At 37.9% G+C, this 27411-nt stretch overlaps 1 protein-coding gene across 1 annotated transcript in view; it reads left to right on the forward strand.

Annotated features, from left to right (window-relative positions):
- The window catches only part of lrfn5a (leucine rich repeat and fibronectin type III domain containing 5a), a 115887-nt gene that overhangs the window by 49366 nt on the left and 39110 nt on the right, over nt 1-27411 (forward strand). Inside the window, exon 2 of the mRNA XM_072457558.1 lies at nt 9327-9429. The gene's annotated coding sequence lies outside the window, so the exon portion shown is untranslated. The remainder of the gene's footprint in view (nt 1-9326; nt 9430-27411) is intronic.

Genomic DNA, 27411 nt, shown 5'->3' on the forward strand with positions numbered 1-27411 from the left:
AAAGAAAATACCTCATTTTATTTTGGGATGTCACAATATTAAATTTAACTGTTGAACAATTATTCACATTTTTTGACAGTTACATACTTCATTTTATGTCGGTGTAATCCCTCATTCGTCCAGGCGTGTTCCATAGTAGAAAAAAGCTTCAGTTGTAGTCATCTGGACTCAGTTAGAAAAAAACTGAGTCCAGATGACTACAACTGAAGCTTTTTTCTACTATACTTCATTTTAGATCATAATTCTTCTAGTCTGTGAGCGGCTAAATTAAAGAACATTTTCTGAATCATAGTAAAGTTAATAAGTTAATAATGTACTTAAAATTATGTTCATTAGCATAATCAGTCAGATATAAAAGCTTTGTTTGTATTCAGGATTTCTTAATATGCATGGATTGAACTGAAATACAATACAATTACATTTACTTCTAAAATAGTCAGAGACCGCGGTTCATCTTTATGTCTTGACATTATGTTTTTTAGTTTGTAGTAGTGCAGTAAGAACAGGACACTCAGTAAACTACTTTTTGGAATAATCCTAAATATTATGGAATAGGCTCGCTGCTCAATACCGATTTTGATACCACAATTATAGTACTTTTTTATGTTACCATGTGGTCTATTTCTGATAAAGCTCTAGATCATTCTATAACTGCTCAGGAAAAGTCAAAATGTGTCATGTTTACGTACTATTGTGTTTTTACTGCAGTGTAGCACAAGCTGTATTTACAAGATGCATATTTGGTCATAACACATCATATTTTGAGCAGATACTCATAATGTCTTGGCTTGTTGGTTTAATTTACACTATATACAAGAACACATATTCTTAAAGTGTTTTATTCTGTTTACTTACAAACTTATAAATAACAAAAACCTCTAATTATTTCATAAACTAATCTGGTAAAAACAGACCCTGCAGAATGATGATTGCCTCTGTGAGATGCCGCTCTCTTTCACACTGACCTGTTTAAATAATTCAAAGAAGTGATTTAGCTGGAACGCAATGAGTTCTGTCAAGTGTTCCACGCAAACTCACCCCCAAAACCAGAATTTATAAGGCTACAGTGTAGTTTATAAGACGCAGCAGGGGTTGTAAGATTAGCCTCAGGGGGATACTGGGCGTTTAGTGACTTTCAGTAAATATGGGCTTTGTGTGGAGCCCCAGTATTTCCATAATCCTCCATATTTAAAGCAATTGGCAAGAACACAATGGACGAATCATCTTTAGATTTATGGTATTCGCTTCTTAACTTATTTTCTCCAAGTATCATACCAGCTGTACTTGTCTTAATCAGGATTTTTGCCACAGTACACAGATTAAAAATGCAATATGGATGGCTTTTAAGAATAGATTATTAAAGTCCAAAAGTACAATTGTACATAGATTTTTTTTTAAGCTGAACTTGCCCATGTCTGGGGCTTAATGGTTTAGGCCAATTTATATGAGGGTTTCTTTTGGTTGTCTGCTGTTGTCTGTCCTGAGAGATGCCGGCCGTTTGATCTGTGTTGTTGGCCAATTAAATGGAAACGTTGCAACGTTTTTTTCCCCTGTCTTTTCTTTACTTGATCTTCGTTGCCGTGGCTGTCCTGGGCCAGTAAGAGGCCACTTAACATCCACAATCTTACAATCTCTTCCCATTAACCTGCACTGATGTGATATTATTATAACTTCTTCTCCCTCGCATACACATTACACCTTTAATTCAGCATTTAAACACTGTATTCCAGATTTAAATATATAATACTTTCTCATTTTTGTGAACTTCTATTTTTACTGTTTTCCACTTCAGAGCAAACCAATTTCCCACTCCTTTCTTGGATTAATACAACCTCAAGCTACGACTATAGAGACAACAAAATAAGTCTGTTAAGATGAATGAGTTGCTAAAAGGCTTCAAACATTTGGAGTGGAACAATAAAGGCTCTCACAGTCTTTGTGTTGGGCTGATTCACGCTGAGATGAAACAACTTCACAGCTGCTGCTCAGGAGTGTGGACTCAGAAGCACATTTCTCTAATAAGCATTTACTTTTCAAAGGATAATTATTACTACATTGAAAATTGTAAACTTGTAACATATCATGATTGTGGGTCTTCATTTTTAGTTTAGGATATTTACCCTCTTATTTAAAGAAGCAAGTCATGAGATCTCTTTGGTAACATCTTAAGTCTTAAGTTACGTTTATATTTCTTTTATGCAGACAATGTAATTACTGAGCTGTACTTATCCTGACCTGAACTGTGAGACATCTTCAGAACCATCACTGACCTGGAAAGACGTTCAAAAGAATAAAATAAAAGGTACACCAAAGAGAAAATCCGAGAAAATCCGAGAAAATAACAAGAAGACGCTTAAGAACAAAGATAGACAAAGCAGAACGGGGCAAAATCTGCTGTTCATAGCTTTCAGCTTCCTGTTTTGTGCAACGTTTGGAAGTCTTTTTCCCATTCAAGAGATGTTTTAAATAGATCATCTCTATAGCAACTAGAGGTGGACAAAAATGATGAAAAAGTGATGTTGTAAACTTTGAAATGAGGTTATAAGCTGATACATCTGCACTTTTGGGATTCATTTCACAGACATTTTACCATTGTCTGATAATTAAACCTGAATTAATTATCGGCATTTTCTTTGAAACCCATGAATATGAAATCACTAACAAAGAGTCATAGGATCAAGTTGGCCATTGAAATCAGGAAGTGAGCCACTGACACAAAACCATTCCCTCTCTCACACACAGGGGTCAGGCCAGGTCCGTCAGGCTGACCACGCCTCAGGAAGTAAAAACAGCTCGTAACTGACACGTCATCGCCAAGTCCAGCTCGCAGCAAGCAGCAGAACTATATCACCACTGTCTGCCTAAAAGAAATCAAGAAATCAACATAAGATCACCCACTTTTCTGTCATTTTGTCATGCATTTTCTTGTAGTAGCCATTTACCTGTCTGGCAGGATTTTGTTGTAGTAAATATAAAAGCAATTTAGATTTCCATTTCCCTTTATATACACATGTGTAATTGCTACACTGCCTGTCCCAAAGTCCGCCTCAACTAAGCAAATACAGTAAGTACAATTCTCCTACTGGATAACTGCTGCAGCTGATGATCTTTCAGCTGTATTTAAACTGATGCAGTGAGTGGATTCTCTTTTCTGAAACAACCATGAGGAAAGACAAAGCCCGTGGTCATGAAAAAGATGTCAGTGTGTTTGAAATGGGTCAAATCATTGGTATCGAGCAGAAAAAAAATCTAAGGAGCAGCATAACCTAATCTAGTACAGCTCTGAACCCCAGTGAGAGTGTTTGGGACGAGCTGGAGAGGCTTTGTGCAGTGGTCACTCTCTCCATCATCAATACAAGATCAACTGATGAAAATAAATCTTTTGATATCGCAGAAGCTTATTTAAACTATGCCACAGCGAATGTGTGCTGTAATCAAATCTAAAGTTGGTCCTACCAACTATTAGAGGGTGTGCCCTTTTTTCTGTGGTGACCATGGTTATATTGTTTGGGCACAATATTTATCGTGTTTTTTGTTTGTTTGTTTTTTAATATATTTTAAGTAGTTTTTGGTCCGTAGGCTTTATTAGACAGGACAGTTTAATGTGAATTGGGGATAAGAGAGAAGGGAGGACATGCAGTAAATTGTCAAACTCTGCGGCCGCCTTAACCACTCAAACACAAGGCAGCACCATCTGTAGCTTTTCTTTGTACTAACTAACTAACAATCTTGTTATTTTTTGGTGCTTTATTATATACAGTGCTATTATATATAGTGCTGAAATATATTCAAACTTGATTATTGTCAAAAGTCTCACAATACATCAAGTTATAAGCTCCTTTGTTTATATTCAGTGTTTTGTTGAAGCAACAGCTAAAATAACATAAGGAACTACAAAGACCATAATCCTTTGCAACATTTCAGTGCAGACAGCATAAAGAAACAACATTTTTTAAGTGTATTTATTTGTAATATGACATGAGTGATTCACACAACACTTGTCAAGATTTCATATTTCTGTTTGCCTCTCCACAATATCGCAATACATATTGTACTTAAATGTATTTTGTGATAACATCGTACCGTGGGATATTACATCCCTATAAATGATGATGTTTAATTCTGCTGCTCCCAATTTTGTTATATGTAATAATAGGTGTTATATTTAATAATAGGTGTCAGTGGCATTAAGTGGTTTCAATATAATCATTTATCTCATATTTTCTGAAATAATATACATTGCACGTCGACATTTGTTATCGTTACGAACGCCTCGCTTGCTAAAAGGCACCATTCTGCTTCTGTACACTCCAAAATACTGTCATCACGCATCTTCGAATTGGTTTGGAGACTAACTAAATTACTTGGCACATTAAGGCGATGACTGATACACTTCCTGTCTAATGTAATGTCAGGGGAGCTTGTGCACATCCCCTCACTGCATGCACTCTAAAACAAAGAACAAACACAGATCACAATTCCCCTCTCGGCCCAGTTACAGATCTGGGAGTTACATAAGCCATTGAATAATTGAAAGAAATTATTTTTAGGAGACAGTTTTCCGTGGATGGAATATTGTTGTTGCAGGTGGCGGGGAATCTTCAAAGCCTTGTTTCCGTGCTCATCAGAGAAGCGAAATGTTGAGCGAACTTGTTATGGCGTTTTCACCCCGGGTACCCCAGCCTCATTAAAAGTAGAGGCACGCAGGCGAGCAGCAAAATAAGACCAAGTAAACGCATCCTCACCCGCGGGACTTTAGCTCATTAGCCTGTACCGGTTGCTTTCACATTGGGAAACTATTGACCTACAGTGTATATAAGGCTATTGTCTGCTACAGTGCTTCTAGAGTGCATCAAAGTTTAATGGGAGAAGCTTGATGATGCTGTAAATGTCATGTTGTTCGGAAAGTGACTTTGACTAGCCAAGTCCATTGTGTTGAAACGAGACACCTTTTCAGATTTCGTATTCCTTGCAATCAAAAGACAAATTGATAGGTTTGTGATAACAGCCTGGGTCTAAAAACAGCCTCGGTCTAGACGACAAGCATGGGCGCGGTAGCTTGTCTTGAGTCATACGACGGATGTCAGGACAATTTGAAAAGATTTGGACAAATTCGAGATGCATTTGACGATATAAAGACTTATGGGGATTTATAGAAAGAAAATGGATTGTGCAGACTAGCAGAGAGGGAGTAATGGCGGGCTGGAGATGCGTGTGTCCTTGTCAAGTGCAAAGGGTGTGGTCCTGCATATTAACATCACTCAATCTTTTCACTCCGGCGACTGGCAGATCTGCTGACAAAGACTCCGTTTTACTGCAGTAAACCTGAAGTGGACTTTATGTTTCAACAAGGTCACAGGCAGGGCTGGGAATATGTTTTTTGAATGTGTCTGTATAGTGATTCGTTTTTTATTTGAGGTTAGAAACGTAGAAGTGGTAACTGCAAAATTCTGGCCTTATTATATCTTTGTCAATTTTTGGGAATGTTTTTGCCCCAACATACCTGATATGATATGTAAATACAAGGAGTCATACATTGATTTAAAAATAAGTGAATAATTCATAATTTTCACACTTTTTAATTAATTCATTATTTTTTTAAACATTGTTTTGTTTTTCATACGTCAAAATAAATCATTAAAAATATTACATTAAATCAATATATGTATTTTTTTTAAACTTTCCATTAAAATAAATTTTGAACAAAATTATAATACAGAAACAAAAGTAAACCTATGGAGGAGAGAGCAATATTAAAATTACTATTTATTTTGGAATATCAAGATATTATGTCAATCCACCAGAAATGTGTTAAGACTTTAGTTGAGAATCAATCATCAGACAAATATTTAAAATGAAATCACAAGAACTATCATATTTTATCCTAATTGCGACAACTTTTATTTATTTTTTCATCATTACTTTTAGTCTGCTCTTTTGGTAGCATTTTTTATGACAAATGAATATGTAAACTGTGCATATCTTCAAAACAACATTCCTGATTCTGCATTGAACACCAGCGGCAGCACATGAGATTGTCTTTCTACAATATACATGCTCATACTTATAAAAACATAGGCAAGACTGCAAGACCACAATATAAATTATATATGGACAGAGGGATTTTCTTCTGGGATAACAGAGGCTTTTGTGTATGGATTTATGGGACACGGCTTGGTCATGCTTTCCAGGACAATGTTCTAAAACATATTTCAATATTTCATGATGTCAGGTTCCAAGACAAAAACACTCACATGCCGAAGATGAAATTTATAGATATTGTTTACATTTTGGGGCTTCTAAAATGGTTGACAAGGTTTTCTGGCTTCTTTTTGTGGTACTTGTAATTAGCCCTGATCTACCACAGTTCTAGATTTGACCAGGCTTCTGGTTTAAGCCATGTTTGTCTGTGTTTGTTCTTGGTTTAGTTTTTGCCCAAGCTTTAGAAAGGCAAGGCAAGGCAAGTTTATTTGTAGAGCACATTTCATACACAAGGCAATTCAAAGTGCTTCACAGCAGGAAAAATGCTTTCAAATCACAAAGAAATTACAGAAATACAATAAAATTAACTAAATTAAAAATTATCAATCCAACTGATTTTCTAAACTAATAAAATCACAAACAAAAGAGAAGAGTGCAAAGAAAAAATCATTTTAGTCATATGCGCAGCTAAACAAAACTTAGCTTAGATTTGAACATTGTCAGAGTAGAAGCCTGTCTCACATCTTCAGGAAGACTGTTCCAGATTTTAGCTGCATAAAACTGAAACGCAGATTCCCCATGTTTTGTCCTGACTCTGGGCACCAGCAGGAGGCCGGTCCCTGAGGTCCTCAGAGTCCGAGATGGTTCATATGGCACTAACATATCCAAGATGTACTTTGGTGCTAGGCCATGGAGAGACTTGTACACAAGCAGAGCTGCTTTAAAGTCTATTCTCTGAGCCACAGGGAGCCAGTGCAGAGACCTGAGAACAGGACTAATGTGATCATACTTCCTGGTTCTAGTCAGGACCCGAGCAGCAGCGTTCTGGATGTACTGCAGCTGTTTTACAGCTCGTTTGGAGAGACCAGTGAGCAGGCCGTTACAGTAGTCTAATCTACTGAAGACAAACGCGTGGATAAGTCTCTCTAAATCTGGTTTTGACACTATATTTTTGATTTTGGCAATGTTTTTTAGATGGTAAAAAGCTGCTGATGTTATTGATTTGACGTGGCTATTAAAGTTCAAGTCTGAGTCCATTATTACCCCCAGATTTCTAATTTGGTTTGTAGGTTTTAGAGCGAGACTCTGGAGGTGACCGCTAACACTTTCTCTTTGTTTCTGTGGGCCAAAAACGATTATTTCAGTCTTGTCTGAGTTCAGCTGGAGAAAGTTGTTTTGCATCCACAAACTGATCTGTTGGATGCAGTGACAGAGTGAATCTACTGGTCCATAGTCACCTGCCGATAGTGAAACATAGATCTGAGTGTCGTCTGCATAATTGTGATAGGACACATTTTCACTGCGTATCAACTGACCCAACGGCAGCATGTAGAGGTTGAACAGAAGGGGACCCAGGTCTGACCCTTGGGGCACTCCACAGGTCAGGGTCATGTGGTCTGAGACACAGCTACCAATTTCAACAAAGTACTTCCTGTCTTCCAGATAGGACCTTAACCAGTTTAGGGCAGTGCCAGTGATGCCCACCCAGTCCTCTAGTCTCTGTAAGAGGATCCCATGATCGACAGTGTCAAAAGCAGCACTCAGATCTAACAGAATTAAGACTGAGGCTTTGCCCGTGTCAGTGTTCAGGCGGATGTCATTTGTCACCTTGACAAGAGCAGTCTCAGTGCTGTGATGAGGTCTAAAACCTGACTGAAAAACAGAAACACCCTTAATAATCTTGATTAAACATTTGACACATTTGTGCTGCAACCTCTGTATTCCTTTTGCTTGTCATGTGTCCCACAGTTCATACTTTAAAGGCACTGTACCTGAATTTGACTGTAGTAAGAATGTAAAAAATAAAACACATTGTATTGATCCATGCCTAATTTTAATTTATTTAATTTATTTAATTTATTTAATTTATTTAATTTATTTAATTTATTTAATTTATTTTTATTTTTATTTGGTGGTGACGCGTGCTTGCCCTTATGACGCGGTCTTGTACCCACCGCCCGCCAGTTTGGAGATTTGCGGAAAGGAGATAGTCTGTAATATAGCTAAAAACTGAGGGAATCAATAAAAAAAAAACACTCTGGGTACATATATGAAGCACAAATAGCAATGTAAGAAGATTAAAAGCTCTGAAAAGTCGATTTTGCATGTTATGGGACCTTTAACCGACCAGGGTAGACTTAATGAGATTTAAAGTATCTGTGGGTGTTCTGGCCAAGAAGCAGCAGCAGAAAGGCACAACAATAGCACAGCATTTGCACATATACCCACACTGTCAATCAGCGCACATACCGATAAATCTTTCTTGTTTGCATGTGGATGATTTTCTTTCATTCAAAAATACTTTATTACATCGAAGAAACGGGCGCATATTCCATGGGTTAGAACGTACCATGCATATGTGTGAGAACCAATTAAGCTGCTGTAGGCACATTTTTATTATTGGCAGCGTGTAATAAGTCTTTGTGTGCATGCCTGATCTTGCAGATACCAAACACCCATATTGCCCTCAGTATTGATGTGCGAACAATCTGTAAATCTCCTCTCTCTGCATGCAGACCTCCGTATCGCCTCCCCATCTACATTCCCATTCACGCCGTTGCGTTTTAACCCTTTTTGGCCCTGGGCTCTCACAGTGCCTCATTTTCATCCCCTTCCCATGCACCCTCCCTCCCTCGCCCACTATCCTGCTGGCTCAGCTGGTACAGAAGCAGTCTTTGTTTCTAGTCTTTGAAGGAGGCAAGCTGAGAAGGGCGGGAGGCATGAAGGAGTCACAGGACATGGGAAAGGGAAATCTGTGAGGGGGGAAAATAGGAGACGAACAAGGAGAGGAAGGAGCGGGGAGGGATTAGGGATGGAGATAGGGCGCATCTTCGGATCAATGGTCAGGGTTGTTGCAGTCATTGATATCCAGTAGCATACTTCCTGTGCGCGCGGGAGAGTCTTAACCAAGCACACTTCCACTTGTTTACTGCGGCAGTGATGAAGTCAGGCTGTAGTTCTAGCAGAAGGTCAAACATGTTTTTTTATTCATCTATCGATCGGACATCTAAACCATGTGTCTTATGAAAACCAAGAGAATAAACTGCAGACATGTCAGATGCATTGTGTATGATTCGTCCTTCAAACCTTATATAACATGCTTTTATTCTGTTCTTTCTTTGCAGTGAAGTCAACGAGACACAGTTCCACAGCTCTACACCTGACCTAGAGGGTATAGCCATGGTATTATGTGAAAACTGAAGCTCTGTCATCACTACATCTCCTAAGGTAAGACAGGACAGTTCAGAAGGGACTTTTGTTATCCGCTGTTGGCAAAAAGTGTAAATGTTGTTGTTTTTTAAAGGAAGAGAACAGTTTGTATCAACATTCCGTCAAGTCGATCACAGTTACGTTAATCCAGTATTCAAGTTCTACTGTGGGTTAATTCGGATGCAATGCACAAATATTATGTCAAATTGTAGAATATAAATCTTTGCCAATAACATTCTCTTTGCAATAAGCTCCAGTGGTAACAAAGTGACAAAGTACAACATAAAGATACTGTACTTTAATTTTGTAGTGGATGCTTCTTCCTTTCACTACATCTGAGAGCAGGTATCGGTACTTTCTACTCAACTACATTTTATAACTGGACCGATGAGTAAAAAGTCCTTTCTAAAGGGATTGAGAAGATTATTTTAAGCACATTACTGGTGACATTCTGCCTAAAGGTTTAAGCAAACAAAATATGTAGATAATATTTGACACTATTAGTCTGTTGAGTAGTTCTTCCACCCCTGGTTAACTCTGACCACATTGAAGGTTTTACCCAGTGGTAGAAATTCAAGCACTAGTAGTTTTGATAAGTTTGCTCACAGAAACCTGAATAGAGCCTCTTTAGCTGCCTGTGAGTTTGCTATGGAAATGGGAATGGAAACCGTGCTATCTATTTCGGTATAATGTGGACACTCTTAAGAAAGCAGGATGCCCCAGTTTGCCTATGTAACTGAAGCAGACATGTCAGTCCAGTCTGCTGCTTTCTGCTGTTAATCAAGTTTCAATTATCTAAAATCTGAGAGATTTATTTAGCTACATAATGTAAAAAGTTGAACAAAAAACTGCACTGTGATTCATGCTTTATTTTACATTTTATTATGTTACCAAATTATTGAAGCCTTTTATTTAATGTATTATTATTTATATTATGATTATTATTGTGATTACTGTTATGATGGTTATTATTGAGTATGATTATGATATTTATTATGTCTAAAATAAATGTCTGATCTAGTCAAAAAATTTCAATTTTCAAATCGAGTCCGAAAGTTTTGTCAGTCTTATTTTTTTTTATTTTCTGGCCATATGCTTTCAATCTAGATTTGTCCCTTTGGCATGCTCAGTCAAATCTCTTAGGGATCCATTCTCAGAAAATCTCCAATTCATTTGTTGGTGGGGGATTATATGATTTCACTCATGTAGAACCAATAGAACCAATATGGAGGATGAGGGAAAGCCATGTGTGTGTGTTTTCATGTGTGTTCCGGGTGTGTAATTGAATAAACATTCGTGACATGGCCGCAGGCAGTGGAAAAATCAGCCCGGACCATAACAAATCTCTCACATGCACATAAAGGCTGTACTCTGATATAATCGCAGCTCCAGGTCAGCAGCTTTTGACATGGTGATTCAGTCCTAAAGGCAGAAACCCCTGTGTAAACTAACTTTGAACCCTGTTTCTTTCACTTCAGCATAACTTTAGTAACCAGTGCTTCCCATTTTGAAATTCACTCCTATTTTTCAAGCTTAAGTGTTTTTTTGTTTTTTAATTCTAGCTTTACTGAAAATACAGTGTAACAACAACCTCAATACTGAAATAGATAAAGATGAACCAGTTCTAAAAGTGCTGTATTATGGCAAGTATGTCACATTTTCCATAAACTGTGAACCAGAATATTAAAATGTTGCATTCCTGAATCATCAAATTCAAATAGTGTGTTACTTGTTATTGGTTTGATGGAGGGTGGTCCAACATTATGTGCTGTCAAAAATATTCCAAGGTATGGCATTACCCGTTTGTCTTGCATACATTGAATTACACTGTGTTTTTTACTCAAAATCCCCGGAAAAACATGACTAACTTTGAGTAGAAAGGCCTCTTTACCGATATTACCTGTAACTTAGCCTGGTGGTTTGTTTGGAGATGGATTAGTTTAATGCCATAATGTGGGCAAAGTAATACTGTCTCTACTATATATATTTACAACTATAAATTGAGTATAATGACAATCAACATATTTTAAAAGCACAAGTGTTTTTTCTCCGGTAAATCCTTATTTCTCCTGGATGATTTTGACGAGCGTTTGTGCAATAACATGATTTATGACAGCAAGGGACCCTATAGTACCAGCACTTATCCAATGTATAGAATATAGAAAGCACAGGTGGTTGTGTTTCATCGCCCACCTGCTGATTCAGCCACTGTCAATCATCTTTAAGTGTGATGGCACTGAAATGCTCCAAGGCCCAGGTGAGAATGCTGGACTAACTGTGATATTTCTGAATACGTTTGGGAGCACAAATGATGGGCACATCAAAAAATCAGCCCTGTTTCCTACACGTTGCATAGCATAGAGGTCAGTCAGGGGCCTTCAGATCCACGAGGGAGTAGAACTTGCAACCATAATGCTTTTAGAGATCTCTGGTGTGCGCGAAAGTTGAAAAAGTCAAGCCACTATGGCCAGCTTACTCTTGGATACATGGAAGCTAGAGTAGTGGAAAGTACGGGAGGTTAAAAACATTGGCACAAAGGATTATTTTTAGTTTTAGATTTGTTAAGCATGTTATATAAAAAAAGACAACTACTAGTACTTCCTTACACATTATTTGACTTGACTGGCTCACATCCTACCTCACCAACAGGCAAGAGTTCATTTCCCTCTCCGGTCACTCATCCACCCTCTTCCCAGTAACGCAGGGGTCCCCCAGGGCTCAGTCCTCGGCCCCCTCCTCTTCATCTGCTACATCTTCCCCCTTGGTCACATCCTCCGCCAACTCAACCTGGACTTTCACTGCTACGCTGACGACACCCAGATATACCTCACCACCAAATCCACCCAAAACCCTCCCCTCAGCCACATCGAAACCTGCATCTCTACAATAAAATCATGGCTCACTCTCAACTTCCTCAAACTGAACAGTGACAAAACAGAGCTCCTCCTCATTGGCACCAAATCCACTCTCAATAAAACTGGTCCCTTTTCACTCAGCATCGACACCTCGACCATCACCCCCTCTACCCTGGTACGCAATCTCGGTGTCATCATGGACCCCACCCTCTCCTTCACTCCCCATGTCAGCCACATTGTCAAGACCTCATACTTCCACCTCCGCCGCATCGCCAAAATCCGACACTGCCTCACCCTCCCCGCTGCTGAATCCCTCATCCATGCCTTCATCTCCTCCCGCCTTGACTACTGCAACTCCCTCCTCACTGGCATCTCCTCCCATTCCCTCCATAGACTCCAAATGGTCCAAAACTCCGCTGCCCGCCTCCTCACCCACACCCGGTCCCGTGATCACATCACTCCCGTTCTCCGCTCTCTCCACTGGCTCCCCATCAAGCAGCGCATAAACTTTAAAATACTCCTCCTCACCTTCAAAGCTCTTCACCACCTTGCCCCCCCCTACCTGTCTGACCTCCTCATCCCCCACCGCCCCACCCGAGCTCTCCGATCCTCCTCCTCTCTCACCCTGACTGCACCAACATCCCGACTCAAAACTTTTGGCGACAGAGCATTCTCCCGAACAGCACCCCGACTCTGGAACTCCCTCCCCCAACCTGTCCGCCACTCTCCCTCACTCACAACATTCAAATCCCGCCTAAAAACATACCTCTTCACCCAAGCCTATGACCTCCCCCTTCCCTAGCCTCCTCTACCCCATTGCCTACTCTTCTACCCCCTGTTTACATCCCCATCTTTTTCTCTCTACTTCTTCTGTCTTGTTCATTTTATCTGTATATTAATGTGTATTGTACGTGTTGTCCCCCCCTGTCTGTAAATACCCCCCCCCCCCCCCCCCTTTTTTATTATGTTCAGCGTCTTTGGGTCACTGAAAAGCGCTATATAAATAAAAGTTATTATTATTATTATTATTATTATTATTTTTTTTTTTTTTTAACAATGAAAAGACAAAGCTGCATTGCATAATTCAAACCCTTTGGCACATCGCTATTCATATGCACGTTTTTTTAAGCACATGGACAGCTTTACAACAGCTTTTGTTCATACAGCAGCATGAAACTGGGCGGATTGCCAAGGCGCAGTCAATTGTTGCAACACTTACTGCGCTTTCTTCCAGGTTTATGCATCCTAGTCTGCAGTCTGATTTGGTCACAAAATCATGTTATAATGTACATTAAGGAGGAAAGACAGATAGTAGATAGTATTTTGTTCATTCATTAACAAAAAATAAAATAGTGTATCCCACATTAAAGGGGAAAAAATAATCAAGTTTAGATTCCGACGCATTATCTTCAAACTCGATTTCCTAACGATACTAAGGAATGTACTCAATTCTCAATACAAATCTCAATACCACAATGCACAATGATATATATATATATATATATATATATATATATATATATATATATATATATATTGATATATATATATATATTGATATATATATATATATTGATATATATATATATATATATATATATATATATATATATATATATATATATATATATATATATATATATATATATATATATTGATATATATATATATATATATATATATATATATATATATATATATATATATATATATATATATATATATATATATATATATATATATATATATATATATATATATATATATTGATATCATTGATGAAAGATTATGTGAATTGAATCTAAATTCATACACTGATGGTTTTAACCTTTCTGTCACCCTTTGAGAATTCACCCCCGTAAGGCACCCATTTCCTCCCATTTGGCGTCTTTTCCCCAGCTATTAAAATTCAAATTGTCCTTTCTGGTTTTCAAGAAATAAGCATCCTATTCTCACAATAATCCTTGTTCCAACCTAGCCATTTCATCCCCTGCTGTCTATCATTAACCTCCTCTTTACCTCAGACCCTGGCAGCTCAAGGGAGGCCGGAGCAGTGATCTCCCGAGGGACATGTGTGTGCTTTCCTGCGGCGTTGAAAGGCATGGATTCCTTTGGGAGTTAAAGCAGGACTGGCAGTGGTGATGGGGTTGGGGATGATTCCAGAGGTAGTGCCCAGCCAGCCTTGGATCTGGGAAGGATAATGCTTAACCACAGGCGCACAGGGGGTAAAAGGTGTGAAGAAAAGGATGAAAGAGGTGAGAATATGGACAAATCTTGAGAGAGAGGGAATGTATATATAGCAGACACAAAGCGCAGTGAAAAGAGTTGTGTCTGTAGGCTACTGGCTTTGTAGAATTCGGTTTTCAAAACAGACCGAGCTTCAGAATAAAAAATGTATTTCAGTGCAGAGGAAATAATAGTTGAAAAGAAGCTTGTGGATAAAGAACATTCAAGATAGTAAAGGTTGTGACAAGTAAGGCATTTATGAAAGAGATCATTGTGGTCACTCTGTAGAAGGCCCAAATACTAAATATAAATAGATTAGCATTACCAACTCATAGACATTAGATCATGGTTCAGTTTTTTGTGGGAAGTTTGTTCTCTCAATTGGTCAGGTTCATCCTAAAACAGGTGCAGCTGTCTTGGTTTGAATCTAGGTGATAGTTTTATGCCTATTTGGAAAAGATCAGGAAATTATAGAATATACGGATAAACATTCACTTTATAAAACCAAGGAAAAAGCCTGCCAATATTCACTGAAAATTAGTAGTAGTTGGCTATGTTTTGTATACTTTTTATATAATATATTGCATTTCTATGAACTTTTGCCACCTTGTAGTAAACTTTTGATTTACGTGTCGGAATGATTATTTATTGCTTATACTTACTGTGTAGGGGCTGTGCTGGGGAATGTGCAGTTCTTTTTTTAAATCAGTAATTCAGTGGTAGTGATTCTGTGATTTTTTTAGCGTGAGACACTAAATGCTTTTTTTTAGTGGAAGATGTTTTTACAAAATGTTTTTGTCTTTTGTAATAATGAGTTTGACTTCTGTGCGCCCGCTGCATTAGCCCGTATAGGTTCATTCGTTCACTCATTTCCATCTTTCTCCAAGGGTATGAGCCCAGTTGTTATCAAATTAGCATTTTGTTGTTGGACACTAGTAGAAAAGGCTTTGTAGACATTTCTCCCCTGTGGTCCTAATTATATAAAGTTTGTGAAGGCCTCTAAAAAAGAGAGAACCTTGTGGGCAAACGTAAATCCAGCCGCACATCGAGGGGGTAATAACACTGGTCTAATCAAGACAACTTGTACATCTCCATTGTTGTTATATTTTAAGAAATAATCCAATGTGAACAAAAGTCAGACAGCTATTAGGGCATCACCTGACCCACAACCAACAAGAGAAGACCTGTGATAAGTCCTGATAGCCATTTTGACCTTGTTTTGTTTGTTTAAAGACGCAAAGGGACATACCTCATTGACTCATGGTGATTTATTACTACTCCTAAGACTGAAGAGAGCTGGTGTTCCTGAATACTTAGATAAATAGCTGTAATACATCAAAAGTAGTGTTTCTAGTATATGAGGCCATATTTTCCTGTCTTCTGGCTAGAAATGCTATCGCTCATCCCTTTATGCTTTGGTATGCACTGAATTTCCTCCCCCATCACACAGAAAAGTTCCATTATTTGTGACTTCCTTGGTAGAAATGGCGTTGCACTCTCACCACTGGCAACAGGAAATGGAGAATAGGATACAGGATGTTTTATTGCATAGCCCCACAGGCCCAAGGAGCAGAAGGGTGACACAGAGAGACAGCCTGGTTTGCATCAGCCGTGACATTCTGAATCACACAGTCACTCGCTTATAGGCACGCGGCTGACAGATGCATAAAGAGATGAAGATTTTTTTGTAAATAAAACATTCCGAAACAGTCGAGACAGACAGAAATGTAAGTAAAGCTGGCTGAAAATTATACAAATGTAATTATTTCATATTATAATAGAGGCCTTTTATTATATATCTAAACAGACTTGTCTCTCTCTTTATAAAAATACAGCGAGATATCATTCTGGAACAGGCTTTTAGAAAGGATTTGAAAACACCGTACGGGGGCCGACTAGGGGAAAAAACGGGTAGCTTCGGCATTCTCCCGACCACGGCTCGGCAGCCAATCAGAGCCAAGCACACACATTTCGTCAACCAATCAGCGCGCAGCATGTAAATTTTCACTTGTAAACAGTAAACTGTAAAGGCGGACTATTGTCAAATGCTTCCCGGCCCGGTTTAATGATCATTTTCCATTTTTATCTAAGATGTATTAATAAAAGGGCCGTCCCTGCACTCGAAAATGCCCGTCCACATTTTAAAATACCTCGTCCAAAATACGGGAAGACAGGTCTCTATCTAAAAGCCTGTTCTGGCAGTTCCAGGTAAGGTCATGTTGGCCCATATTGTATAGAGTTACAGTGCGTCCAAACGTACCTTTTACCGTATCTATGAAAACTCAAATGTAAAATGGCAAATTAATAACTACATGATTCCATGCTGTGATAAGAAAGCCACAAAGAGACACAGGTTAGTTTATGACAATCCGACCTGTATAATTAAGTATTCTCAAGACATCTAAAAGATAAAATCAACGTGCTAATGTCTTAATTCTTAGCTACCTTTCGCCACTTTTCCTTATACCACATCTACTGTATTCATAGCTCGCTCTGTTCTTTTACACTATTTCTCTATGTTTGTGCTATTCTTCCCTTTATATCTCAACCGCAGTCTGTGTCACGTCCGTCACTCATCTCCATCTGTGCTGCTTTCACCTGTGACAGTGAAGTGAGCACGTCTTTATCACACCCAGAGGCCTGCGCGCCCGCTGAGACCAGCTGGTGCTCCAAATCATCTGGATGCTCCGCCACGCACCGCCATAAACCACCCACGCTCATTTGGATTTCTTACATTTGTGTCATCGCTGAGGCACTCCATTTTTACTTTGTCCGTCAGGAAAAAAGTTGTCACAAAAGGGTTCAGTTCATTTTACAGATAATGGAAATGGAATATTGCTTGGGATTGTGTGAAGACAGCTTTGGAACAAAAAGGAAGCAATAAATAATCTTGAGATAAAGTTTTTGAGAAATGCCAGATTTTTAAAGTTTTGTGAGTTGAGCTGACATGAATTCAAGGTTTGTACTAAGTAAAACATGGGGAGGTATTGTGGCATGAGGGGGGGCATCTGGTATAAAAGGTAAAACTATATCAGAACCTGTTAATCTAAGGACTTTGAAGAAAATGTAATATTGTATAAAAACTAAAACGTGACTTGAAACGACTATGCTCCTAAAAAAATATAATTTGCGTAGAAAAGGGAAATGTCCCTCCTCACATTCATATTTGTGACCAGAACATTAACAAAATGCATATAAATTGCAAAAATAGTCTTGTAAATGTAATTGGTAATTACTTGAATAGACTTTAAACTCAAACTGAATTGGACTGGTGGGCTTGACTACAAAGGCTTGAGACTTGCAAAACAAGGATGTGGGCATAATTTGCACATATACATTTGCATATATCAATATTTTGAATCTTTAATTTACAGAAGCTTTGTCAGCTTAATGTTTCAGAACCTTGGAGAGCTCCATGTGACACAACAGGGCTTTTACTGGGGCTTTCTTCCATTGGGCCAGTACTAAAAATGTCTCGGTTTTTGTTTTATTTTTTTGTATTTTTTGCAGGAATGTGAAAAGTGGTAGGCCATTTTAGCTGTAAAAGCCAGACATATTGTTTCGCTTGCACAATTTTTCAGACAGCATCTATATACAGGCACCGGGTCTGATTACAAATGCATCAAGTATTCTTCCTATTATGCTTGTAATGCAGCCATCTAGTTGATGCATGCCGAGCCCTCCACTGGGCTATTTCCTCTGTTGCTCCCGTTTTAAAAGCTGGGGTATTTTCAGTCAGACAGATTCTATGCGTTTATCCCAAAAGCTAAACACAAATCACCCATTTTTGTTTCACATTATTTTAGGTTGTGTCCCCCAAATCCCCTCACGCTTTTCCCACCGGGATCTATCTTGTAACTTGCCTGTGGTCACAATCCCTTCATCGCACGCTTCCTATTTCTTCTTACATTTCTGTCAGAGTGCATTACTTTAAAGAAGTGCCATAATGTGTCTGTCTTCTGAGTACATTCTGGCATTGCTTTTAGGGTATGTCTTAGCCAATGTAGCAAGAGTTAAAATAGTCAGCTTTATTTAGATGCACTTAGATTCACTGGAAGGCTACAGGCTTCCTAATTTGAATGCCACTGACTGTTCCATGTTTACTTCATTCTGACATAATGTATTTGTTGTCAGAGTACTTGGACTTAGCACCTCTTTTAAGAAACATACTGTGTGAGATACTGGACAGAACAGATAAATGGCATACATTATCTCACTCACTTAGACAGAATTATTGAAGAAAATGGAAACTAAAATAATAAAAAATATTGCTGGTAAAGAATTTTGGCGTTTATAAATGAAGCTAAGCAATGCTTCTTCTGCCAAAAACTAGGGTGTTTTCCCTATTAAATCTATTCAAGTTATGAATACACATGTGTTTATTTTTACGTATTTGTTTGTTTGTTAATGCCATTGACCATGCCAGCACCACTCCACAGCGAACAGCACCAACAACAACAAAAAACTCGACAAGGAAAACATTAGTCATTATAACTGGCATGAACAAAAGGAACAGGAAGAAGATGCATCTTATAAGTCCTGCTCCTTTCACAAATCATTAAAATAATATAAGTTAGAACAGAATAGAGTCAACAATCTTTGCTTTCCCCAAGTCACCAACAAACCATTCAGTATTACAGCATTCTCTTAAGGTTTACATTTCTTGCAACATTTAAAGTTCTTATTTAATATATTTCAAAGAGACATACTTCTGTTTTAACGTTGTCCTTGTGACATGACTGTAATGTGGTCAATTTCTGTAGCGATGAACCCTCGTGATGACTTTTTAATGTCATTTGTGAGCTATAATCCCTTAGTACAGTGGGAAATATTGACAAAAAAAAGGAATATCTCATTATTTGTGTGGAGTATCCCGATAATGATAGTCAGATGATATTCTGTCCATCCAACAGAAATGTCTCAAAGAATGTCTTTAGATGTTAACAAACAAATGTGAAATGCCCACAAATTATATACCCAAAAGTACAGAAATATCACCTCATACCCTTATTTTTTGAAAGTGTACAAGCAACTTTTTTTTATCAGCTCTTTTTGTAGCATTTGTTTTTACCATAAATGATATATTCAAATTGTGCATATCTTCAAACAACATTCATGACATTATCTAATTTGTTATTTCCTGCCCACCTGTCCTTACAACCTCAAGCTTCCTTTTCACTATCAAAATGAAGATGACATGTCAGTAATATATCCTTGAGGCTTTACAAGAACACTGTGTAACCAATAGCAACACAATCCCCTGTTCTTCTCTGCCGAATTGTTTTTCTTCTGTTTCTTTTTCCTCACCCTTATTGGTCTTGTGGCCTTTCATAAGTGCTGATGCATGTGCAACACTTGGAAGGAAGCGTGCTGTGGTTAAATTTGGGCGGCGATGACTGTTCTCATTGGAGGAATGTCTTGTTAACTCCCTCAACAGAAAACAAAGCATCCTACGCCTTCCTAATGACTCGTTAGTGGTTGTGTTTGGTCCCCTCATCAATAATCAGTACCTGATTAGAATCTAAATGTCCTTTAAAATAAACAGGGACTTTGTGTTGTCTAAAAATTCTCTGCAGACAACACGAAGTCCCTGTTTATGTTAAACCTGGTATCTATAATGGGATACTGAACCCCTGGAAAGGTAGAAGACCAGGACCAGGACATTTAGATGCTAATCAGGTACTCAGGGTGGTTGAGCCAGGGTCTCACAAAGACAAAGAGGATTCTAATAGGCCATTAAGATTCTGAATAGGCTAGCTCGGTAGATACAAGGGGGAGTTTCTGTTGAAACAAACAACTCTTTCTACTTCAGGAAGGCTCCTCCCAATGGGTGGGTCTTACCACAGAACAGTATTAATATCGGAGTTCTCGATCTAAATTCTTTTATTGACAATGACTCTTGGATGAGAGTCGAAACGTCTATTTTTTCAAACTGAGTCCAGATGACTACAACTGAAGCTTTTTCTACTATGGAACACGCCTGGACGAATGAGGGATTACACCGACATTGATTTATATATATATATATATATATATATATATATATATATATATATATATATATATATATATATATATATATATATATATATATATATATTGATTTTTATTTATTATAATATATATGTTGAAACTACTGACATGGGATTCCAGTTTGTAGCAAAGAGCTGTATGTTAAATATTCTATATAATTATGTGTCTGACCGTGGATAAAGCAGGTACATGTCTACCCAAGATGTCACAGATTCTGAAAGTGTGAATTCAAAGCTTTCCAATGATGTCATGCACATCTGATCATATTTGAGTAAGTTGTGGTCATTTGAATGTATACAACTCTGAATTCCTCTTACTGAGAAAACTGCCTCTAAAGATTCTCACCTGAGAGAGCCCAGAGTCACAGGGGGGCTCATTTGAATCTCATTGGGATAAGCCCTCCCCCCTGTCACACTGACTGTCAAACTGACAGACTTGAATCAGAATTAGAAGTTACTATATTAAAATGGAAATACTTGGATTACAAAAGGCCCCGAATAGCATCAATGAATCAGAATAGGGTTTATTGCCATTTGTCGATTCACAGGTGATTCAGTACATAATAAAAATGTATTAATCCAAGAATGTGAGTTATTTTCACGTTAACAAATCACATCTCTACCATCCAGAAGTCGGAGTTGAATTAAATATTTACTTTTGATTCAGCACCATAAAACACACACATAAAGCACAACCTACATGTAGCATGTGTGTCAATATGCCACTGGGCTAGATCAGAAGGTAGGTTTGACTCAGGAAGGTGCGTGTAAGCAATAATAAATGTTATACAGCTTTTCCATATTTCTCCATGGAAGACACAGCAGCTGGCAGTTGCTTGCTTGTCTATTTCTGCAGCCATTTTAGATTCCTTTTCTTGTGCTGCTTTGCTCTGGGGGAACACATAACGCCTGCAGCTACCGCAGTGGTCAGTGGGGGACCACTTGAGCTTAGATCCCTGTGTTATATTTACCCAGCATTCCCTTCTCTCAAAATTCCCTTTGGTCCAGTGTAAATGTGAAGCAAAAGACACGTTCAATCTTGGAATATTCCGACGGGCTGAATGCAATATAAATGAGAATTATTTTTAGAAGTGCTTCCAATGGAGCAGAATATTGTTAAGATATATGCCTTCCTTTGACCAGAAACAAACCTACACTGAGTAAGGAGTAAAGGAAATTAGACTCCTTCAGGCCATCACACCTCTGCTAGCCAGCCATTTCTCTGTTTTCATTTGTTGGCAAAAACTCAACTGGCTTAGCTCACCAAAATGCTGACATTTCGACAACTCTCCATGTCTTCTTGTTTATTTTTAGCATCATGGACAGCTATGAATTCCTTTTGAAATATTTTTGTTTGCCAGTTGTAGTTATAACAAAAAAAAAAGTCTTTTAAATATAGTTTCTTAAATGTTTCTTGTTAATTATCTTAAATGTTGTTTGTGTCTGTTGCAATTTTTCCACTTGGCGTAGGTCTCTCATAAAAAAAAAAGTTTTGATCTCTTGTTTTTTTAGATGGTTAAATAAAGTTTAATAAAACCAGAAAACTCACTTCATATTGTCCACTTTTCTTGACTTGTCTGTCTTCAGCACCATGGAGAGCTCCTCTGCCGTAAGACCCAGATAACCAATTCAAATCCCAATAACACAGTTGGATGAGTGCCTTGGTAGTTGCATTTTTATTGACCATTTAAGTCTCTTTCGGGGGAATAAAAGCCTGTTACCAGTTTGCAGCAAAGGGAGGCTCCTCCGAGACCAACGTTTAAGCTTAAATTGTGATTCACACACACACAAAAACACACACACACACACACACACACACTCTCCACAGCATTTCAAATGTGAACCACTTCGTAGGGTTCAAATCTCAAAGGGGATGACCTCATGTTTACTGAATGTGGTCGGTGTATTTCAAGTGTCATAGGAGCGACTAAGAGTTGGATTGCCATGATTAACAAACGATGGCCCTAATCTCTCAGAATAAACAACCAAAAATGAATGTTAATATTATATGTTGTGTTCACATTGTTAACATTTGTATATTTTACTGTAATAGTTGTTTTTGTAGTGGGATTCATATATCACTTTTTGTTTAAACTTCTTGTTATCTTAATTCTATCTAGCTCAAGATCAGTATTTTAAATATTAGGTACTCAATACTACATTGTATATTATGAAAAGTAGTTACATTCACCTGTCTTACCTCATTAAGAAGTACATTTTGCAATTCCTACATACTACACGGAGCTGCACCGATTCTTTCTGGCTAAACCTAGCTTGAGCAATTTGGACACAGTTGGCCAATTAAGAGCTGATTAGAATGCAGAAGTGACAGGTTGAGTTTGCCGCGACCTCCTCTGGCACAATTCTGTCCATAACTACCATAATTTATATGCTAATCGCAAAAAAGAAAAAAAAAAAAACACCTTAACTGTTTAATATGATAAAATGATGACATCAGGTTGTGCTGTGTCCACAGTGTCAGAGGCCAGTGAGACTTTAACATTAGAATCAGTGGATTTAGTCCCCTGGTACTTTATTAACAGACATGTAGTTTCAGTGAGATGTGCATTCCACAACTAGTATGTTTTTGTTTTAGAAATGCTATTAACAATTGACATTTATAAAACACATCTGTGGCTTGAGATTAGATGGTTGCTTGTTAAAAACGCATCATGTTTACATAGACTTCATATTGTATAGCTACCAATTCGAAGGTTGGTGGTTAGATCCCTTTTGCACCCTATTGTTGTGTCCGTGGGCAAGACATTTCAACCCCTACATGTTTGAATGTAGCCTGCCTGAGTGAGTGGTTGTGTTTGACAGTAGGGATGCAGACCTAAACCCACGTTCAGGTTCAAGTCTGGATTCGAATCCAGAGGTTTAGGTTCAGGTCCGGACCTAATGAGTCCGGCTGAACTCATGCCATTTTTGCATAATGTTATAACCGCAAAACACAAGCTACTTGGCTCAATTAAGTTGAAGACACTTGAACAAACACAAGGCTTAACTGCAGATTGAAATAAACTCAATTTATCTGGTTTATTCACTGTTTTTAACAGAAGTTACAACTTACAAATCACAAGCTACGAGCTAGCTAACACACATTCATTCGGTTTAAGATGGTTTAGATTCTAGAACGTAAAGGATATAGAATGTGAGTGGTAGATTTTTAATGAGTCCAGAACCGAATCACCGGGGTTTCGGTTTTTTTGGACCTGAACCGAAACGTTTTTACAAGTCCGGATCCGGTCCTGCGGAGCGGTACGCATCCCTAGTTGACAGCCTTACTTCCATCATTCTACATCAGGGCAGCTGTGACTACAGACATAGCTTACCACCACTGGGTGTGGAGAGAATAAATAATTCAATAATAAAGTATGCATTGAGTATCTTGACAAGCTTAAAGCGCAAGACAAATGTGAGGCGGTGCTATGGCAACAACCATTAAAAAAAAAAGAAGAATTGCCTATATATTCTGCAGTGTATTGTAAAGGCAGATGATAGAGAAAATGTTCGAAAAAAGAATCAAAGGAAAACATTAGCCAACACTACTATGACACTACTTAAGTCAGTTTATTGTCTGTCATGGTGCATTCTCGAGAGTGAGAAAAAACACAAAACTCTGTGGGCGGAGATTGATGAGAACCAGGTGGAAACAACTGCATGAGACAATTGTTTCCGTGTGGCGCAACATGAAGTTCCTAATAGATCAATAAAGTGATTTTGATTTAGTTGAATAATATAGCAGCTTAACATGCTTCTTAAAACAACCAGTAACATGCGCGGTTGGCATCACACGGCTATAAACTCGTCAATAGCTGCAGTTCTTTTCATGTAAATAACATAGTGGGTGGTCACCATGCGAGTGATTTGTGATCAATGTGTCAAGTAGCTTTTGATGGATATGTTAAGATTAGTCACACTGCCTGGTCTTAGAAGGAGAGTATGTGTGTGGAAGCCTTTTTTTACAAAGGCTTCCACACACATACACACAGCATAGTTAGCCTTCTTAATGTGACAACTATTTCTGTACCACACACTCAGATGCACTGGTGATCTGTGTTTAACCTAAATAGGGCCGTGATTAACCTGCTTGCTATTAACAGGGCTCTCACACAAACATGCAGCACTACGGCCCAATAAATGTCTTTAATTACTGACGATGAAGAGTTTCACAGAAAGCTTTTCCTTTACAACATTATTGGATAGAATGTGCCAAATTATCCAAATATCAATTGAAAAGAGTTCTACTAATCATGTTTTTTGTATATTTCTCACTTATTTCAAGGGGGATGTTGGTTTAGTGTGTTGTGTTGTAATAAAAAAAAAAAAAAAATGAACAAATTGCAATATATACGCAATTTTTTTAAATTTTTTTTTTGAAACATCTAGATTTAAGAACTTTTTTTATTTCAATAATATTATTGTTGAGACAGGTCTAGTGTTGTGAATATATGTGACCCCAAAGTATGTCAAATGTGGCTGCGTGTTGTGCATAATCTGGCCAAGAGGTCAATGCAACACTTGTTTTTGGTGTAAGTATTGGATTTTTGTAGAAAACCAGCTCTTCTAATAAACTATATCTATTTTCATTACAGTGATACAATGATACATGAAGGAGGTTTGGTACACAACCTGTCCTGAAATATTTTTATTATTATTTCATAGCCATATAAGTATATAATTCACCTCTTCTCCACACACAAAAAAGTGATATTTGTTAGAGGAAAGTTTTTTTTTGGTCTGTGTTGAAAGTGGTATTGTAAATAATGCAATGACAGTGTGCTCATGATTGGATGTGCCTGAATAATGAATATAGACCCTCGCGTACACAAACAGAGCCATAAGAGCATGCCACGCGACCCACCTGCCCCATTCTGTCCATCTGTCAGTCCCCCTCTCACGCTCACTAAATCATCTCTTATTGAAGACTGTTAGCAATTTACCAACCCAAAACCTCTTAAGTAATGTTAAAAACTAGTGACGCAAAGCACAGAAGAGGAAATAAGTCGCATTGAGAGTAAGTTTGGTAGAACAGGTCCCAGGAAAGAGTCACTTACTTAGAGGCTGCTGTCGTTTTTGGCTCAGCATTTTCATTCATATTTTAGGTCTTTCTCTTGGCAGTGCATCCAGAGTCACATTACATTTTCATTCACTTACAGCTCTTATGCTAATTGGATTGGGGAAAAAGAGTTCTTGTGTCTTGCTCAAACTTGCGCACAGACTGTTAATGAATTGATGTAATTGTTTGTACTGTTAGGTGCTTTTTCATTTCATTGAGTGGTTTTCATTTAATTAAGTCATAATTTTAACAATTAAATCAACCAATATAAATGCTGTACGCTTGTGTTTACAGAATTAATTCCTTGTATCAAGTGAACTGCCACTGTGAATTGTTTTTTGTTGATATAATCCTGTTTAAAGCATGGTGGGATGTCCATTTTAAATATTTAAGGCTGGGGCACCTGACATGTTGTGTTTTCCACCAAAGAGTATCTTGTAAAAGCAACACTTTGGGAGACCATTGTGCATTGTTTTCGGCTAATAAAGCATTTTATTTCTCGTCAACCTGGAAGTAACGGCCGAAGGCAGTGCTCTGATTGGCTGTGCTTGAGCAAACCACCCAGTTTCAAATTGCCGTCCACTTGTTATACACATTTCTACAGGCTTTGGTTTTACTGTGTGAAAATTAGATTCCCCAACTTTTAGAAAGGAGGAAGCAATTGATTGCATATTGTAGGAGGAGTTTAAAATTAAAAAGCATTACATTGTATAAACAATAGAGTATTCTAATGTAATTCTTAGTGTACTTACCCAACAACAAGAATCTAGCAAAGAGCCTTGTTGACATTGCATGTTCAAACCCCTGTAGTCCCAATGTCAACAGCCGCTGAGATCATTCATTAAGTCACGTTAACATAAAGTAGCTTTGATTACAGAGCAGCAGATTGATGCAGACTGTCATCAGGAAGATCTACTGGCTGCAACCTGTCACCATCCATCTCCTCTCACGGGAGGAGCACTAATGTCGTCACAATACTAACATTGTAAACACTATATTTAGAACATTAATTCTGCCTTCTTTTGAAATAAATGTCACTTTTCTTCTAAAAAGACACCACGTTTCTCTTTCCAATACGATGGTACAATAATAAGCGCCCGGTTGCTTTGTCAATTAATCGGTCAATGTTGACTTTTTATTAGTTGGCTATAGTTTTATAATTTGGATTCTAAAGATGTATACGGAGCGGAAAGGCTGAAACAGAGTGGGTTTTTGGTGTGACTGATCCATTTATTCAGCTTTGTTACCTTTTAGTCGACTAAAAAAGGCAAAGGGCATGTCTTTAGTCGACCAAGAATTTCTGTGGTCAACTAATCTTACCATATGATCCTATTTGAATATTCGGTAGATAAAATCATTCTAAAATTATTCAGGCAAAAATACGTCCTCTTTTTGTGCATTTATTTTAGTATCAGTACTTTAAACGAGTGTCTAGTTTTGAATTAGTATATGGGTATCTATTACTTGACAACCCTAATTCAGACAACAGGGAAATGTATTCATTATTAATTTTGTTTGTTAATGGATTTGTTTATTTTATGTATTACTTCACCCGCAGCTTCCTCTGTGGTGTCTGTTTGAAGCCGAGTCAATATTGTTTTTTTGTCTTTCTTCTCAGTGAATGAAATGAAATAAATTGCAGCAAGTTTGCCGCAAATGAGATAATGACTCAATATTAGCATTTCATTTTGTTAACTTAAGTATATGGAACAGGGCATTTGGGAATTGCAAAACAAAGGCAATTGGCAGGAATGTACAAACTGTTGCTCAGAAATGACAGTATATCAAAGTCAGGAAAGATAAATGAATGACATGAAAAAATCCC

The sequence above is a fragment of the Eucyclogobius newberryi genome, unplaced genomic scaffold, assembly GCF_026437365.1.
Source record: "Eucyclogobius newberryi isolate DKJ021-1_F unplaced genomic scaffold, fEucNew1.0.hap1 SCAF_21, whole genome shotgun sequence".
In the NCBI taxonomy this organism is placed as follows: Eukaryota; Metazoa; Chordata; class Actinopteri; order Gobiiformes; family Gobiidae; genus Eucyclogobius; species Eucyclogobius newberryi.